This window comes from Nyctereutes procyonoides, unplaced genomic scaffold (assembly GCF_905146905.1).
Source record: "Nyctereutes procyonoides isolate TBG_1078 unplaced genomic scaffold, NYPRO_anot_genome, whole genome shotgun sequence".
Classification (NCBI taxonomy): domain Eukaryota; kingdom Metazoa; phylum Chordata; class Mammalia; order Carnivora; family Canidae; genus Nyctereutes; species Nyctereutes procyonoides.
Window position 1 is genome coordinate 48,224,351 of NW_026575051.1, and position 17,947 is coordinate 48,242,297.

At 35.8% G+C, this 17,947-nt stretch overlaps 1 protein-coding gene across 2 annotated transcripts in view; it reads right to left on the reverse strand.

Moving 5' to 3' along the window:
- RNGTT (RNA guanylyltransferase and 5'-phosphatase) overlaps window positions 1-17,947 on the reverse strand; it is a 320,891-nt gene that overhangs the window by 201,041 nt on the left and 101,903 nt on the right. The gene's annotated exons all lie outside the window — the stretch shown is intronic.

Below are 17,947 nucleotides of genomic sequence, written 5' to 3' on the forward strand. Positions count from 1 at the left end.
AAGACATAATTATGAAATTAACTACTAGAACAAAAATACAGACCAAATACCAGAAAACTGGAAACACATGCACCCACACACATTTTAACAGCAGAATGAAAGACTTGTGGTTAATTATGAAAATAGAAAACATAAAACAATGACAGCATTGATACCCAATAGATCTATCATGTGGATAAATATAAATGGAATAAATCATCACTTTAAAAAATAAGAGTTCTACACATATCCACCTAAGTACTTCGACAGAAATATTTGTTGCAAAAAGAAAAAAAAAAAAGAAATATTGGTTGCAGCATTATTTACAATAACCAAAAAAAAAAAAAAACTAAAAATGTCCATCAACTGAAGAATAGATAAAATGTTATATAGCCATATAATGAATTATTATTCAGCCATAATAAGAATGGAACACAGATTAATGCTACAATGTGGATGAAACTTTAAAATGTTAGGCTATGTAAAAGAAGACAGTCACAAAACATCACATATTGAATGACTTTGTTTCTATCAAATGTCCAAACTAGGCAAATCTTTAGAGACTGAAAAAGTAGACTGGTGGCTACCAAGGGCTACAAGTTTGGAAGAATCAGGGAATGGTTGCTAACAAGTTGAGAGTTTCTCTGGAGGTGATGGAAAATATTCTAAAGTTGATTGTGTTGGTGATCACACAAATTGAACTGGGCACTAAATTGAATTCATAGAAATTATACATTTCAAATGAGTAGATTATATGATATGCAATAACACCTCAATAAAACTATTTAAAATTCCAAATAATAGAAGTGTTACAGTGTGTATCACAAAGGAAAACCTCACTGTATACACAGCACATAAGGGAAATGATATGATTCAAAAAACATTTTAAATGGTAAGATGCACAAAGGCAAATACAAAAAGAAACAAGGCTCACAATATTAGTCACAATCTTAACAGTCAAGACAAAAAAAAAAGATTAAACAAGTAAAAAAAAAACAGTTTATAAGTCTAAAGATAAACCCAAATGAATAAACAATTATCTGTGGATTTATCATCACCAAAAAGTACTGTATTTATAGTATGAATATTCATGAAGAAACTTTAAAAGACATTATAATTAAACAAACAGACACTAGTTGTTAGGAAGCTTTCATTTACCTCACTTAGTCCACAACAAATTGACTGAACCAAAAATAAATATTAAGACAAAAATCAAAAACATAATTAGTAAGGTAAGTCTGACATATATCAACATTTTTACCCTGAAATTATAAAAATAACGTCTTTTGAAGGGTCTAAGAAACAGTAAAAAGAATTAATAATATCCTATAATAAGTTCCAAGAAGCAGAAAAATACAGATAATATTTTTCTTCTTAACACAATAAAATTTAAAATAACAAATTCAGAAAATAAAGACTCTTCCACCCTGAAATTTCACAACTTTTTAATGAACACAGAAAAGGCAAAAAAGAAAATTGCAGAATTCTTAAAAACATGACAAAAGTTACCTGATATCATATTATAGTTATCAGACTACAGCAGTGTCAGAGAAAATTTTAAGTACTACCATCTGTTAGAAAAGAATGAGAGTCAATGAATTCAGTGCCAAACTTAAAAAGTTAATAAAGGACAGGGTACCTGGGTGGCTCAGTCAGTTAAGCATCTGACTTTTGGTTTTGGCTCAGGTCTCATGAGTCATGAGATGGAGCCCCACATCTGGCTCTATGCTGGGCATGAAGCCTGCTTAAGATTCTCCTTCTGCTTAACATTAAATAAAGTTCTTTAAGGACAATAAAATAAAGAGAGGTACAAACCAAAGATTAATTAAAATAAAAGTAGGTTTTGCTTAGGAAAAATACAGAGATCTGTAACTGAAAGCTGGTTTACTGTGGAGGCAAAAAATAAAAATAAAAAATAAAAATAAATAAAAGCTACTATTATTAAGAAAAAAAAAAGCAAAGAGAGGCACCTGGGTGGCTCAGTCAGTTAAGCATCTGCCTTTGGCTCAGGTCACAATTCCGGGGTTCTGAGATCGAGCCCTGCTTTGGGCTACCTGCTCTGGGGAAGGCTATTTCTCCCTCTGCCCTCTCCCTCCACCCTTCTCCCTGCTCCTGCTGTTGCTCAATCTCTCTCTCAAAAATAAATAAAATATTTTAAAAAAAGAATAAACCAAAGAAAGAAATATTCAACTAATAAATCCTGAGAGGAAATAACCATAAAAACCAATCTAAAATCTTATAATTACTTTCTCAACCCTATACAAGTCATTTTAAAATATTAATAAAGTAGATATCTTACAAAGAATGTTAATTTACCAAAACAGACTTCAGAAGAGGGAGAAAATCTAAACAAACCAATTTTCATAGGAGACATAGAGAAAGTCCAATAAATCTGTTTAACCCAACCCCAAAATACTAGAGCCCAAAAAGTTTCACGGGAGAATTCCACAAAACCCATCAAAACTAGGCAATTTAAGGCTACTAAAACTACTCCAGAACAATGCAAGAGAGAGAGAGAGAGAGAGAGAGAGAGAATCCTATATTCTTTTTATGAAACAAGTATAACACTGAAGGAAAAGTTACCAAAGATTTACAGAACAGGATCATTTATGAACATCAACGCAAAAATCCTAAATAAAATGTTAGGAAGCACATCTTTTAAAATTAATATATTATATATTATGGAGAGCTATTCCATGCTCATGGATAGGAAGATTCAATAATGTCAAAATGTCAGTTCTTACCAACTTGATCTATAGATTCAATGCAATACCAATTAAAATGCCAGCAAATTACTTGGGGATACTGACAAATTGACTCTAACGTTTATATGGAGAGGCAAATCACCCAGAAAACCAACATAATATTGAAAAGAAAGAAACAAAGTTGGAGGCCTGACACTACCTGACTTTAAGACTTACTACAAAGTTATAGTAATCAAGATACCGCATACTAGCAAAAGAATAGCAGTAGAACAAAATCCAGAGCCTAGAAACAGATTCATATATACACAATCAACTGATCTATGACAAAGGAGCAAAGACAACACAATGGGGCAAAGATAGATGGTGGTGTTTTAACAACTGAATACCATATGCCAAAAAAATGAATCTAGACACAGACTTTATGCCTACACAAAAATTAACTCAAAAAAATCATAGACCTGAATGTTAAAAGCAAAACTATAAAACTCCTAGAAAATAACACAGGAAAAACCCTAGATGACCTTCAGTATGGTTATGCCTTTCTAGAATATAATACCAAACACATGATCCAGGAAAGAAATAATTGATAAACTGGACTTCATTAAAATTACAAACTTCTGCTCTGTGAAAGGTAATGAGAAGACAAACCATATACTACAAAAAAATTTGAAGAAACGCATCTAATAAGGACTCTTAACCAAAATATCCAAAGACTCCTAATAACAAAATGAAAAACTAAATTAAAAAATTGGTCACAGACAACAAACGCTTCACCAAAAGATTTAGATGAAAAATAAGGAAATGAAAAGATGTTCCATATCATATGTCATTAAGGAACTGCAAATTTAAAAAATTAAAAACTAATAAGATACCACTATACACATAGTAGAATGCCCAAAATCTAAAACACTGACATCACCAATTGCTCAGAAAGATGTGGAACAGGAACTCTCACTCATTGCTGGTGGAAACACAAAAGGCACAGCCACTTTGGAAGACAGCTTAGTGGTTTATCAAAAAAATAAAATATATTATTATACTCCTTAGTATTTACCAAAAAAAGTTAAAAACTTATGTCCACACAAAACCTACACATAGGTGTTTATAGCAGCTTTATTCATAAACTGCCAAAACTTGGAAACAATCAAGATGTCCCCTTCAGTAGGTGAACGCATAAATAAACTGTGGTACATCCAAACAAAGTAATATTACTCGGCACTAAAAAGAAATTAACTATCATGCCATGAAAAAAGACATGGAGAAATGTAAAGGCACATTACTAAGTGAAACAAACCAGTCTAAAATAGTGTGATCCAAAAAATAAAATAAGGGGCACCTGGCTGGCTCAGTCCACAGAGCATGCAACTATTGATCTTGGGGTTATGAGTTCAAGACCCATGCTGGGAAACAAAATTACTTAAAAGTGAAATCTTAAAAAATAACAGGGATGCCTAGGTAGCTCAGCAGTTGATCATCTGCCTTTGGCTCAGGGCGTGACCCCAGGATCTGGGATTGAGTCTCACCTCAGGCTCCTCCTGGGGAGCCTGCTTCTCCCTCTGCCTATGTCTCTGTCTCTCTCTCTGTCTCTCTCATGAATAAATAAATAAAAATCTTTAAAAAAAATAAAATAAAATAAAATAGTGTGATTCCAACTATATGACATACTGATAAAGGCAAAAAAAAGACAATATAAAAATCAGCAGGTGCTAGGGTGCCTGGGTGGCTCAGTCGGTTTGGCAACCAACTCCTGGTTTCAGCTCATGAGCTCGGGGTTGTGGGATGAAGCCCCATACTGGGCTCTACACTCAGCACAGAGTCTGCTTGAAACTCTCTGTCTTCCCACCACTCGTGCTCACTCCTCTCTCACTCACTCTCTCTCGCTCTCAAATAAATAATTAAAATCTTTTTTTAAAAAAATCAGAAGTTGCCAAAGGGTAGGGGAAAGAGAATTATGATTAAACAGAGCATGGATTTATAGAGCAGTGAAAATACCCTGTATGATACTGTAATGATGGCTTTGTGATATTACTATTTTTCCAACCTACAAAATGTACAACACCAAGAGGAAATCCTAATGTACACTACAGACTTGGAATGATTGGAGTGTCGATGTATGTTCATTGGTTGCAACAAAAGTAACATTCTGGTGAGTGACACTGATAATATAAGAGACAATGAATGTATAATGGCAGCAGGTGTATGGAAAATCTCTGTATCACCCTTTAATTTTGTTGTGAGAGAAGGACCTAAGATGGCACCTAAGCTTGCCTCCTCCCCCGATCACAGTTAGATAAATATTAAATCATTCTAAACACCCAAGAAATCGATCTGAGGACTAAAGGAACACACTGCACAACTAGAGGGACAGAAAAGGCCACATCATGGAAGGCGGAGGTGTGGAGATATGGTTTGGGAAAAAACAGATCACAGATGCTGTGTAAGGGAATGACCCGAGGTCCAGAAAGGGGAGGAAAATAGGGGAAGAGAGAAAGTGAGGGAAGGAAGGAGAGAAGACGGGAGGGAGGGAGGAAGAGGGAGAATACACACAGAAAATTGCACAAGGAAAACATTTTCCCAAAGCCAGTAACTGGGAAAACATGAGGGGCTGATTTTTCTGAGTTTTTACAACCAGCAGGGCTCCAAAAATAGAGATTTAGAGATCTGTGGCAGTGCTGGTGTGGAGCCCAGTGGGTGCTGCAATGGCTCCTATGGAGAAAGAGGGCAGATAGCCCAGGAGCAGATTTCGCCATCTGAAGATCCCCTGGGATGCACGGGAGAGAGGGTTCCCCCTTCTTGGAGTATATCTAGGAGATGAGCAAGAACCATTTTCCTTCACCGTCCCCTCAGCATAACCTCCCCAGGCCTCTCAGCATAAACTAACCAGTGGGCAGCACAGCCAACAATGGCAACTTAAACAGCTTACACCAGGCCCCACCCCCTGCAGTTAGCTAGTGCAGCTTTTCTTGGGCAAGTATGCCTGAGGACCAGTGCATCAGGCCCCTCCCCCAGGAGACCAGCACAAATCCCATGACTACTGACTATAGCATCAGGTCTCTTTTAATAAACAGATCAGAGCACACCTAGTTAAAAAACTTACCACCATATGGCCAAGGTCCAAATATTCCATACTTCAGGCAAGGAAAAACTCTGTAGAGGACGAGCCACAGGAAAGAGCAGGCAAGATACAGCAGCAGAGTGCACACAGCATACACCAGAGACACTTCCTAAAGCACCCGGCCCCGGACAGTATATGACCTCTTCTTCATAAAGCCATTACCCTTGGGGGCAAGAAACATAACCAGATTTCCTAACACACTAAAGAAGACACAGACCTAGGGGCACCTGGGTGGCTCAGCGATTGAGCATCTGCTTTTGGCTTAGGGCGTGATCCCAGAGTTCCAGGATCAATCCCACACCAGGCTCCCTGAATGGAGCCTGCTCCTCCCTCTGCCTATGTCTCTCCCTCTCTGTGTGTCTCTCATGAATAAATAAATAAAATATTAAAAAAAAAAAAGACGACGACGACAACAACAAAATGCCAAGACAGATGAATTCATCTCAAAAGAAAGAACAAGAGAAGGTCACAGTCTGGGATCTAACTGAAACAGATATAAGTAATATTCGTGATCCAGAATTTAAAGCAATAATCATAAGGGTAATAGCTGGACTTGAAAAAAGCATAAAAGACACCAGGGAGGTTTTTACCACAGAGATAAAAGACCTAAAAACTAGTCATGCCAGAATGAAAAATGCAATAAACAAGACTTAAAACCCACTGAATGTAATGACCACAAGAGTGGACGAAGCAGAGGAACAAATACGTGATACAAAAGATTAAATTATGGAAAATAATGAAGCTGAAAAGAAGGGGGAAAGAAAAATATTGGATCAGTGTTGACAGGGAACTCAGCAACTTAATAAACTTAATAACATTAATGATATGAAAGAGTCCCAGCAAGAGAGAGAGGGGAAAGGGGCAAAACATTTACTTGAGGAAATTATAGGTGACAACTTCCCTAATCTGGGGAAGGAAACTGACATCCAAATCCAGGAGGCACAGAGAACTCCCATCAAAAACAACAAAAGCAGGCTAACACCAAGATATATTGTAGTTAAACTACCAAATGTAGAGATTTAAAAAAAAAAAAAAAACTAAAAGCAGTAAGACAAAAGAGGCTCCTAACTTACAAAGGAAGACACATAGGGTTAGCAGCAAGTCTATCCACAGAAACTTGACAGGCAAGAAGAGAGTGGCATGATACATTCAATGTGCTAAATGGTTAAAATATTCAGCCAAGAATACTCTATCGAGCAAGACTGTCATTCAGAATAGAAGGAGAAATAAAACGTTTCCTAGACAAACAAAAACTAAGAAGTTTGTGACCACAAAACCAGCCCTGCAAGAAATATTAAAGGAGATACTTTGAGAGGAAAAAAAAAACAAAATCAACAAAGACTAGAGAGGAAGAAAGAAAATCTCCAGAAATGACAAAACAAGTAATAAAATTAAGCATTAAATTCATATCTACCAATAATTACTCTGAATGTAAATATACTAAATGCTGCAATCAAACAACATAGGCAGATGGATTAAAAAAAAATACCCATTTATATGCTGCCTATAGGAGATTCATTTTGACCTTAAAAACACCTCTAGATTGACAATGAGGGGATGAAGAAATATTTACCATGCAAATGGATGTCAAGAAAAGCCAAGTAGCAATACTTGTATCAGACAAACCAGATTTTAAACCAAACACTGTAACAAGAGATCAAGAAGGCCACTACATCATAATAAAGGGGTCTATCCAACAAGAAGATCTAACAGTTGTAAATATTTATGGCCCCCAACGTGAGAGCATCCAAATATATAAAACAATTAATATAAACATAAAGGAACTTACTGATAAAAATACAATAATAGTAGGGGACTTTAACACCCCCACTTAAAATGGACAGATCATCTAAGCAGAAAATCAACGAGGAAACACACTGAACCAGATGGATTTAACAGATATATTCAGAACATTTCATCCTAAAGCAGCAGAATATACATTCTCTTTGAGTGCACATGGGACATTCTCTGGAAAAGATCACATGCCAGGTCACAAATCAGGCATCAACAAGCACAAAAAGAGATCATACTTTGCATATTTTCCGACAATGCTATGAAACTTGAAGTCAACCACAAGAAAAATTTGAAAGACCAAAAATCACATGGAGACCAAAGAACATCCTACTAAAGAATGAATGAATCAACCAAGATACTAAAGAAGAAATTTAAAAATACATGGAAAAATGAAAATACGATGGTCCAAAACATTTGTGATGTAGCAAAAATGGTCTTAAAAAGAAATATATAGCAATACAGGCCTACTTCAAGCAGCAAGAAAAATCTCAAACACACAACCTACTCCTTACACCTAAAGCTAAAAAAAGAACAAATGAAGTCTAAAGCTAGCAGAAAAGGGGAAATAATAAAGATCAAAGCAGAAATAATGATATACAAACAAAAGACAGTTGAACAGATCAATGACACGAGGAGCTAGTTCTTTAAAGAATAAAATTGATAAACTCCTAGACAGAATTATGAAAAAGATAACAGAAAGGATCCCAATAATAATACTCAGCCATTAGAAACGACAAATACCCACCATATGCTTCAACATGGATGGAACTGGAGGGTATTATGTTAAGTGAAATAAGTCAATCGGAGAAGGACAAACATTATATGGTCTCATTCATTTGGGGAATATAAAAAATAGTGAAAGGGAATAAAGAGGAAAGGAGAAAAAATGAGTGGGAAATATCAGAAAGAGAGACAGAACATGAGAGACTCCTAACTCTGGGAAACGAACTAGGGGGGGTGGAGGGGGAGGGGGGTGGGGGGTGGGGGTGATTGGGTGACAGGCACTGAGGGGTGCACTTGATGGGATGAGCACTGGGTGTTATTCTATATGTCGGCAAATTGAACACCAATAAAAAATAAATTTATATTTAAAAATAATAATAATAAAATAAAATAAAATTCAAAAAAAAAAGGATCCCAATAAACAAAACCACAAACGTGAAGGGAAAGATCACAACCAACAGCACAGAAATACAAGTGATTATAAGAGAATATTATGAAAAATTATACACAAACTGGGCAATCTGGAAGAAATGGGAGAAATTCCTAGAACCATATAAACTACCAAAACTGAAAAGAAACAGGAAACTTGAACAAATCAATAACCAGCAAGAAAAATTGAATCTGTAATCAAAAATCTCCCAACAAACAAAAGTCCAGGGCCAGATTCCCAAGGGAATTCTACCAAACATTTAAAGAAAAGTTAATACCTATTTTTCTCAAAGTGTTCCAAAAAATAGAAATGGAAGGAAAACTTCCAAACTCATTCTATGAGGCCAGTATTACCTCAATTCCAAAACCAGATAAAGACCCCACTGAAAAGGAGAATTACAGGCAAATGTCCCTGATGAACACAAATGCAAAAATTCTCAACAAGATACTAGCTAATTGGATCCAGTGGTACATTAAAAAAGATTATTCGCCACGACCAAGTTGGATTTATTCCTGGGCTACAGGGGTGGTTCAACATCTGCAAATCAATCAATATAATATGCCACATTAATGAAAGAAAAGAACCATATAATCCTCTCAATAGATGCAGAAAAAGCATTTGAGGGGGCAGGGCAGGATGGCAGAAGAGTAGTGTCCCAAGTCACCTGTCCCCACCAACTTACCTAAATAACTTTCAAATCATCCTGAAAACCTGAGAATTCAGCCTGAGATTTAAAGAGAGAACGGCTGGAATGCTACAGTGAGAAGAGTTCATGCTTCTATCCAGGGACAGGCGGAGGCTGGGAGGACACAGGACAGTGAGGATGCTCCTGCTGCCGGGCGGCCCTGAGCTGTGCAGATCAGCACCCCCCACCTCCCGAGCATCCAGGCCAGTGTGGACTGAGAGACTACGGTAGTTACTGCGGGAGCTGACTCTAGGGCTGGAGAGCTGGCTGCCGCCAGTCTTGTTGTTCCTCCCTGTGTCACCTTGTGCCTGACTGTGCGGACTGAGCGGGGCCACCAGGGAACAGGGGCCTTATAGGATAAATAGCTCCCACTGAACTCTGCACGTGGCAGGGGGCAGGGCAGCTCCCCCCAGGTGTACACACCTGAGAATCAGCACAGCAGGCCCCTCCCCCAGAAGACCAGCTGGAAGGACAGGAGAAGAGCAAGTTCCTGACCAAATAGCACTGAAAAGCTCCAGGGAAAGTTGAGGGACTTACAGTATATAGAATCAGAGGATAGCCCTCCTTGTTTTTTTTTTTTTGTTTGCTTTTGTTTTGTTTTGTTTTTGTTTTCATTTCCGTTTTTTGTTGTTTCCTTTTGTCTTCCCCTTTTTTTCTTTTTTTCCTTCCTTTTTCCAGTACAACTTGTTTTTAGCCACTCTGCACTGAGCAAAATGACTAGAAAGAACTCACCACAAAAGAATCAGAAACAGTCCTCTCTCCCACAGAGTTACAGAATTTGGATTACAATTCGATGTTAGAAAGCCAATTCAGAAGCACAATTATAAAGCTACTGGTGGCTCTGGAAAAAGCATAAAGGATTCAAGGGACTTCATGACTGCAGGATTTAGATCTAATCAGGCAGAAATAAAAAATCAATTAAATGAGATGCAATCCAAACTGGAGGTCCTAACGACGAGGGTTAATAGAAGAAAGAGTGAGTGACATAGAAGACAAGTTGATGACAAGGAAGGAAGCTGAGGAAAAAGAGAAAAACAATTAAAAGATCCTGAGGAAAGGTTAAGGGAAATAAATGACAGCCTCAGAAGGAATAATCTAATTTAATTGGGGTTCCAGGGGGCGCCAAAAGGGACAGAGAACCAGAAAGTGTATTTGAACAAATCATAGCTGAGAACTTCCCTAACTTGGGGAGGGAAACAGGCATTCAAATGCAGGAGATAGAGAGGTCCCCCCCCCCCCCGCCCAAATCAATAAAAACTGTTCAACCCTGACATTTAATAGTGAAACTTGCAAATTTCAAAGATAAAGAGAAGATCCTTAAAGCAGCAAGAGACAAGAGATCACTAACTTACATGGGGAGAAATATCAGATTAACAGCAGACCTCTCCACAGAGACCTGGCAGGCCAGAAAGGGCTGGCAGGATATATTCAGGGTCCTAAATGAGAAGAACATGAAGCCAAGAATACTTTATCCAGCAAGGCTCTCAATCAGAATAGAAGGAAAGATAAAGAGCTTCCAAGATAGGCAGAAACTGAAAGAATATGTGACCACCAAACCAGCTCTGCAAGAAATATTAAGGAGAACTCTGTAAAAGAAAGAGGAAGTCCAAAGAAAATATCCACAAAAACAGGGACTGAATAGATATTATGATGACATTAAGTTCATATCTTTCAATAGTAACTCTGAACGTGAATGAGCTTAATGATCCCATCAAAAGGCACAGGGTTTCAGACTGGAAAAAAAGCAAGAGCCATCTATTTGCTATCTACAAAGAGACTCATTTTAGACAGAAGGACACCTACAGCCTGAAAATAAAAGGTTGGAGAACCATTTATCATTCAAATGGTCCTCAAAAGAAAGCAGGGGTAGCCATCCTCATATCAGATAAATTAAAGTTTATCCCAAAGACTGTAGTAAGAGATGAAGAGGGACACTATATCATACTTAAAGGATCTATGCAACAAGAGAGCCTAACAATCATGAATATTTATGCCCTGAATGTGGGAGCTGCCAAGTATATCAATCAATTAATAACCAAAGTTAAGACATACTTAGATAATAATATACTTGGAGACTTGAACACGGTGCTTTCTACAATTGATAGATCTTCTAAGCACAACATCTCCAAAGAAACAAGAGCTTTAAATGATACACTGGACTAGATGGATTTCACAGATATTTACAGAACTTTACATCCAAACTCAATTGAATACACATTCTTCTCAAGTGCACATGGAATTTTCTCCAAAATAGACCACACACTGGGTCACAAATCAGGTCTTAACTGATACCAAAGATTGGGATTGTCCCCTGCATATTTTCAGACCATAATGCTTTGAAACTTGAACTAAATCACAAGAAGAAATCTGGAAGAAGTTAAACACGTGGAGGTTAAAGACCATTCTGCTAAAAGATGAAAGGGCCAACCAGGAAATTAGAGAAGAATTAAAAAGATTCATGGAAACTAATGAGAATGAAGATACAACCGTTCAAAATCTTTGGGGTACAACCAAAGCAGTCCTGAGAGGGAAATACATCGCAATACAAGCATCCCTCAAAAAACTGGAAAAAACTCAAATACAAAAGCTAACTTGGCACCTAAAGGAGCAGGAGAAGGAACAGCAAATAAAACCTACACCCAGCAGAAGAAGAGAGCTAATAAAGATTTGAGCAGAACTCAATGAAATAGAGACCAGAAGAACTATGGAACAGACCAACAAAACCAGGAGTTGGTTCTTTGAAAGAATTAATAAGATAGATAAACCATTAGCCCACCTTATTAAAAACAAAAGAGAAAAGACCCAAATTAATAAAATCACGAATGAAAAAGGAGAGATCACCATCAATACCAAGGAAATACAAATGATTTTAAAAACATATTATGAGCAGCTATATGACAATAAATTAGGCAATCTAGAAGAAATGGACGCATTCCTGGAAAGCCATAAACTACCAAAACTGGAACAGGAAGAAATAGAAAACCTGAACAGGATGATAACCAGGGAGGAAATTGAAGCACTTATCAAAAACCTCCCAAGACACAAAAGTTCAGGGCCAGATGGCTTCCCAGGGGAATTCTATAAAACGTTTAAAGAAGAAACTATACCTATTCTACTAAAGCTGTTTGGAAAGATAGAAAGGGATGGAATACTTCCAGACTCGTTCTATGAGGCCAGTATCACCTTAATTCCAAAACCAAAGACCCCACCAGAAAGGAGAATTATAGACCAATATCCCTGATGAACACAGATGCAGAAATTCTCAACAAGATACTAGCCAATAGGATCCAACAGTACATTAAGAAGATTATTCTTCTTATACAAGTGAGATTTATCCCTGGGATGCAAGGCTGGTTCAACACTCATAAAATAATCAACGGGATAGATCATATCAACAAGTGTTATGCTATATGTTGGCAAATCGAACGCCAATAAAAAAAAATACCAAAAAATAAAGTTAAAAATAGAACAACCGTAGGATCCAGCCATTGAACTATTATGCATTTATCCAAACAATACAAAAATACTGACTTAAAAGGTTATATGCACCCCAATGCTTATAGCAGAATTATCCATAATAGCCCAATTACGGAAACGCCCCAGATGTCCATCAACTGATGAAGAAGATGTAGTGTGTGTCTGTGTGTGTGTGTGTGTGTGTGTGTGTGTATATATATATACAGATATAGATATAAATGAGTATTAGCCATGAAAAGAATAAAATCTTGCCACTTGCAACTACATGGATACAGGTAGATAGTATCACACTAAGCAAAGTAATTCAGAGAAAGACAAATACCACATGATTTAACTCATATGTGGCATTTAAGAAACAAAACAAATGAACATGGAACAAGAGGCAAACCAGAAAATAGCCTCTTAACTATAGAGAACAAACTGAGGGTTGCCAGAGGGGAAGTGGTAAGGGGGATTGGTTAAATAGGTGATGGGTAGGGATGCCTGGGTGGCTCAGCGGTTGACCATCTGCCTTTGACTCAGGGTGTGATCCCGGAGTTGGGAGATCAAGTCCCACATCGGGCTCCCTGCAAGGAGAGTGCTTCTTCCTCTGCCTATGTCTCTGCCTCTCTCTCTCTCTGTGTGTCTCTCATGAATGAATGAATAAATAATCTTAAAAAAAATAGATGATGGGTATTAAGGAGAGCACTTGTAATGAGCACTGGCTGTTGTATGTAAGTGATAAATCACTAAATTCTACACCTGAAACTAATATTACACCGTAGGTTCACTAATGGGGATTTAAACAAAAACCTGGGGACACCTGGGTGGCTCAGTGGTTGAGTGCATGCCTTTGGCCCAGGGCATGATCTTGGAGTCCCAGGACCGAGTCCCACATCAGGCTCCCTGCGTGGAGCCTGCTTCTCTGTCTGTCTGTGTCTCTGCCTCTCTCTATGTCTCTCATGAATAAATAAATAAAATCTTCTAAATAAATAAATAAGCAAACAATAATAAACAAAAACCTGAAACCAAAAAAAAAAAAAAAAAGTTGTGAACCTAAAACTGCTCTAAAGAAATTATAATAAAAAACACTTACAATAATACAGTAAGATTAACTAGGGCTTATCACATCAGGAAATATTTTCATTTAATTCATGAGATAAACAAATCTAACAGAAAAAGATAATGATATTTTACCCATAGTACATAAAAAGCCACTTGACAACACTGAATACTTAATTCTTGTTTAAAAGCAAAGCAACTCAGTAAAATAGAATCAGACACTTGTTTAACTTGATAAAATAGATTCCAGACTCAAAGACAATATATTATACTTTGAAGAATCACTAGAAGCATTCCTACTCAAATCATAAACAAAACAAGAATCCCTATAACTATCACTACAGTTTAAAATTGTATTCATGCATAACTGAATCAGATGAGAAAAAAATTAATGAAAAATCTAAAGAGGAAAACTGTCTATTTATACTTAATATTAAATACCTAGAAAATCCAAGAGAATCAACTAAAGAATTATTAGAAACAGTAACAAAATATACAGTGAGAATTGTATAAAATCAGTATTTGAAAATTAACAGCTTTCAAATTTAAAAATTCATCTTGTATAAAAGGTATCTGCTAAAGTCCTACAGGTAACATCACCCTTAATAGTTAAAAACAAACTTTTCCTGCTCCAAAGAAAAGGAACAAATATGGCTTGTTCACTCTCCCTACTTCCATTCAACATTAAATAAGAGGCTCTAGCCAGTGCAAAAAGGCAAGAGAAAAAAAGATATACAGAGTGGAAATGGAAAGTAAAAGTACCCCTTTTTTTTCCAGACAACATGTTTGTCTACATAAAAAGATCTGATGAAATCTACAAAAAGCAATCTAAAAAACTAAAGAAAACTATTTCTATTTATACTTAATATGATTAAATAACTAGAAAATCTAAGAGAATTAACTGAAGAATTATTACAAACAGTAACAAAATATTTTAAAATATTTAACAAGACTGTAAGAAAAAAATCAATATACAAAAATCAATGTATTACTATATATTATCAAAAATTAAAAATGGAAATTTTTTAAATGCTATATATATCAAACAGTATGAAACCAATCTGAAAAAACTAGAATGAGTAAAATCTGATCCTTAAAACTACAAAAATAGCTGAGAGAGATTAAAGATCTAAATAAAAGGAAAATACCAGGTTGATGAATTGGAAAATTCAACATTGTTAGGGTATCAATTCTTCTCCCTAAATTGATCTCTACAATCAATGCAATTCCAATCGAAATCCCAGCTTCCATTTTGTATATACTGACAAGCTTATTCTAAAACTCATAGGAAAATGTAGAGGCCTAGAATAGCCAAAACAACTTCAAAAAAGAAGTATAAAATTGGAAGATTAATCCTATCTCATTTCAAGATTTAATTTGAAAAGTAATCAAGACAGTGTGGTACTAGTGTAAAGGCAGACAAATAAAAACAAGAGAAAAGAACAAAATCTAGAAAAAGACCCAAACATACATGACAACCTATTTTTCATAAAAGTACAAATACAACAATGAAAAAGGATAGTCTCTTCAATATTTAGTGCAGACAATGGAATATTCCTATGCAAAACAAAGAAACAAAAATCTACCAAATGAGGAAAAACAACTCAAATGTCTAAGCTATGGAATAGTTAAATTATGGTTCACTAATAAGATGGAAATCTGTGCGACTGTTAAAAAAAAAAATAAAGGAAGGAAGGAAGGGAGGGAGGGAGGAGAAAGAAAAGAAAAAAAAAAAGAATGAAAAGGGGATAACCTCAACGTACCAATAGGGCAAAGGGACTCAAAATACATTAAGTAGAAAAAGCAAAGTACAGAACAGTATGTTAAGAGTCATCTCTTGGATGAGGTTGGTAAGAATATTAACAAATGTATTTGCTTATATATGCAGAGGAAAATTCTGACAGATACAGTAAATGCTAATGGCAATGGTGATTCTTCTTAGGTGATAAATGAATAGGAAACCTTCAGAGAAACTTTGCTGCATGATTTTTACAATTTTGTAAACCATATTAATCATTCAAATAATTCTTTTTTAATTGGTCCTCAAGCTGTAAATACAAATAAGTTGTAATTTGAGAAGCTGCTACTTATTTTTACTACCTTGGATATTATATTGTAACTATGTATATTAAAGTTAAAAACTGAACAACTCATGATCTTTTCACTGGGCTTGACAGATCAAATGACAAATTGAGTAGGTTTTTACAGAGCTACATAAAGTCCTAAAAATCAAAGTTATCAACATGATTTTATCAATATACAGAAAAAATATTCTATTTTCTGCAAAAACATGCATTCTTTCTAGTTGTAAATTTTGTTTAAAACCACATAAAAACTTTCCTCATAAAATGATACACACTTCTCTGACAAATGCTTTATCATTCATAATATCACTAGTTCACCCATTGCCATTAGCAATGATAAAAATAATAATTTCTACAGCAATAATCTGTTTACTGTACCTACTATCCTATACCCGGTGTTACTACTCTTATCCTTTAGACCATGCTACAAAATGAGCTTTCCTTCTGTATTCATGGGAACAAAAAGTAACAGTAAGAACTGGAAAATGGTGGGGAGGGAGGTATAGTTAAAATTCCAACCAAAATTCCTTTAAAAAAGATAATATCCTTTTTAAAGGGGCTACATAAAGAAAAAAAAAAGAACAGGTTTTTCTAGTGGAAAACTAAATGAAAAACTGTTCAACCCAACAATTTCATATCCCTAAAGAACAGTTCTAATAGTCATCCACTGCAAATATTTCTAAGTAGCACTGATTCAGACTCAAGAAACCATAAGACAAGACTCAAGAAACTAAGACACATTTTCTTAAATGCTGAACTTGAATTGTAACAGCATAAGCTGTCAAGTTAATTTTTTTTCAAAACCAATGCAAACTAAAACCATGTGGCTTTTGCCCAACTTTTACACTGATTTATAACTTCAAAAGTATTTCTGTAAGAGACTACCGCTCCAGTTAGCAAATTTTCACCAATGACATGGCCCAGGTTAAGTGTTAGCCAACCTTATCCTTACCCTATAGATTGGGCAGGGCACAGAAATAGAGACCCTGATAACATTCCTGCTGCCATAACAGACACAAAAGGCAAGCAGTGAACTGTGAGAAGATCATGGCAGGAGTGGTCAATCAATAGTTCCACACCAAATATCAATAAAAATAGAATGATAACTTTATATCCCTTGACAGGAAAAAAGACAGGCCCTGGGCAGTGCTGGAATTACTGCTATTATTATATCCAAGGGCTAATACCAAATTAAGTGGACTTGAGCACAAGTAGGTAAAAATACAGCAAAAACTTGCATCATCTAGCATGTGGAATTATACTAGAAAGGAGTTTAAAACACCTAATTGCATATGTTGCTATACTTCCTATATATTATTCTATCATAGCCACCCTTCTCCAAAACATAGTAATTTCATGGTGTATCTTTACTGTCAAATACCATGTAGCAGTTAAAAAATAACATGGCAAACCTCTAAGCAATGACCTGGAAATATTCCCAAACCACATTGTTAGGTGAAAAAACAACAATCCAAGAAGATTCAGTATGATGCATTTTAAGTGCCAAAACAACAGAAAGAAGTAAAAGAAAACTCTCAATATATGTGTATGTACACAAATGAATTTTTTGAATAAGAGTATGTACCAACCACAGGTGACCTTCAGAAAGCATAACAGGTGATTTTCACACTATATCATTCTTTACTGTTTACAGCTTTTTAAAAAAGATAACATAAACCAACAGCCATGAATTAAAAACTATTATGAGAAACAAGAAAGTAACCAAGTTTAAATTTCCATCACTGAGAATTTTACTTTGGAGAAGACTTGAGAAGTGCACATTTGTCCAGAATAGTGTTATATTCAATTAAAATAATTTCTGAAAAAAATCAAGACAACTGGGCAGTAAAATGTCATTCATATTCCTCTTATAAGCTGAATTATGACACGCTGTAAGTACTAATTAGAAAATTT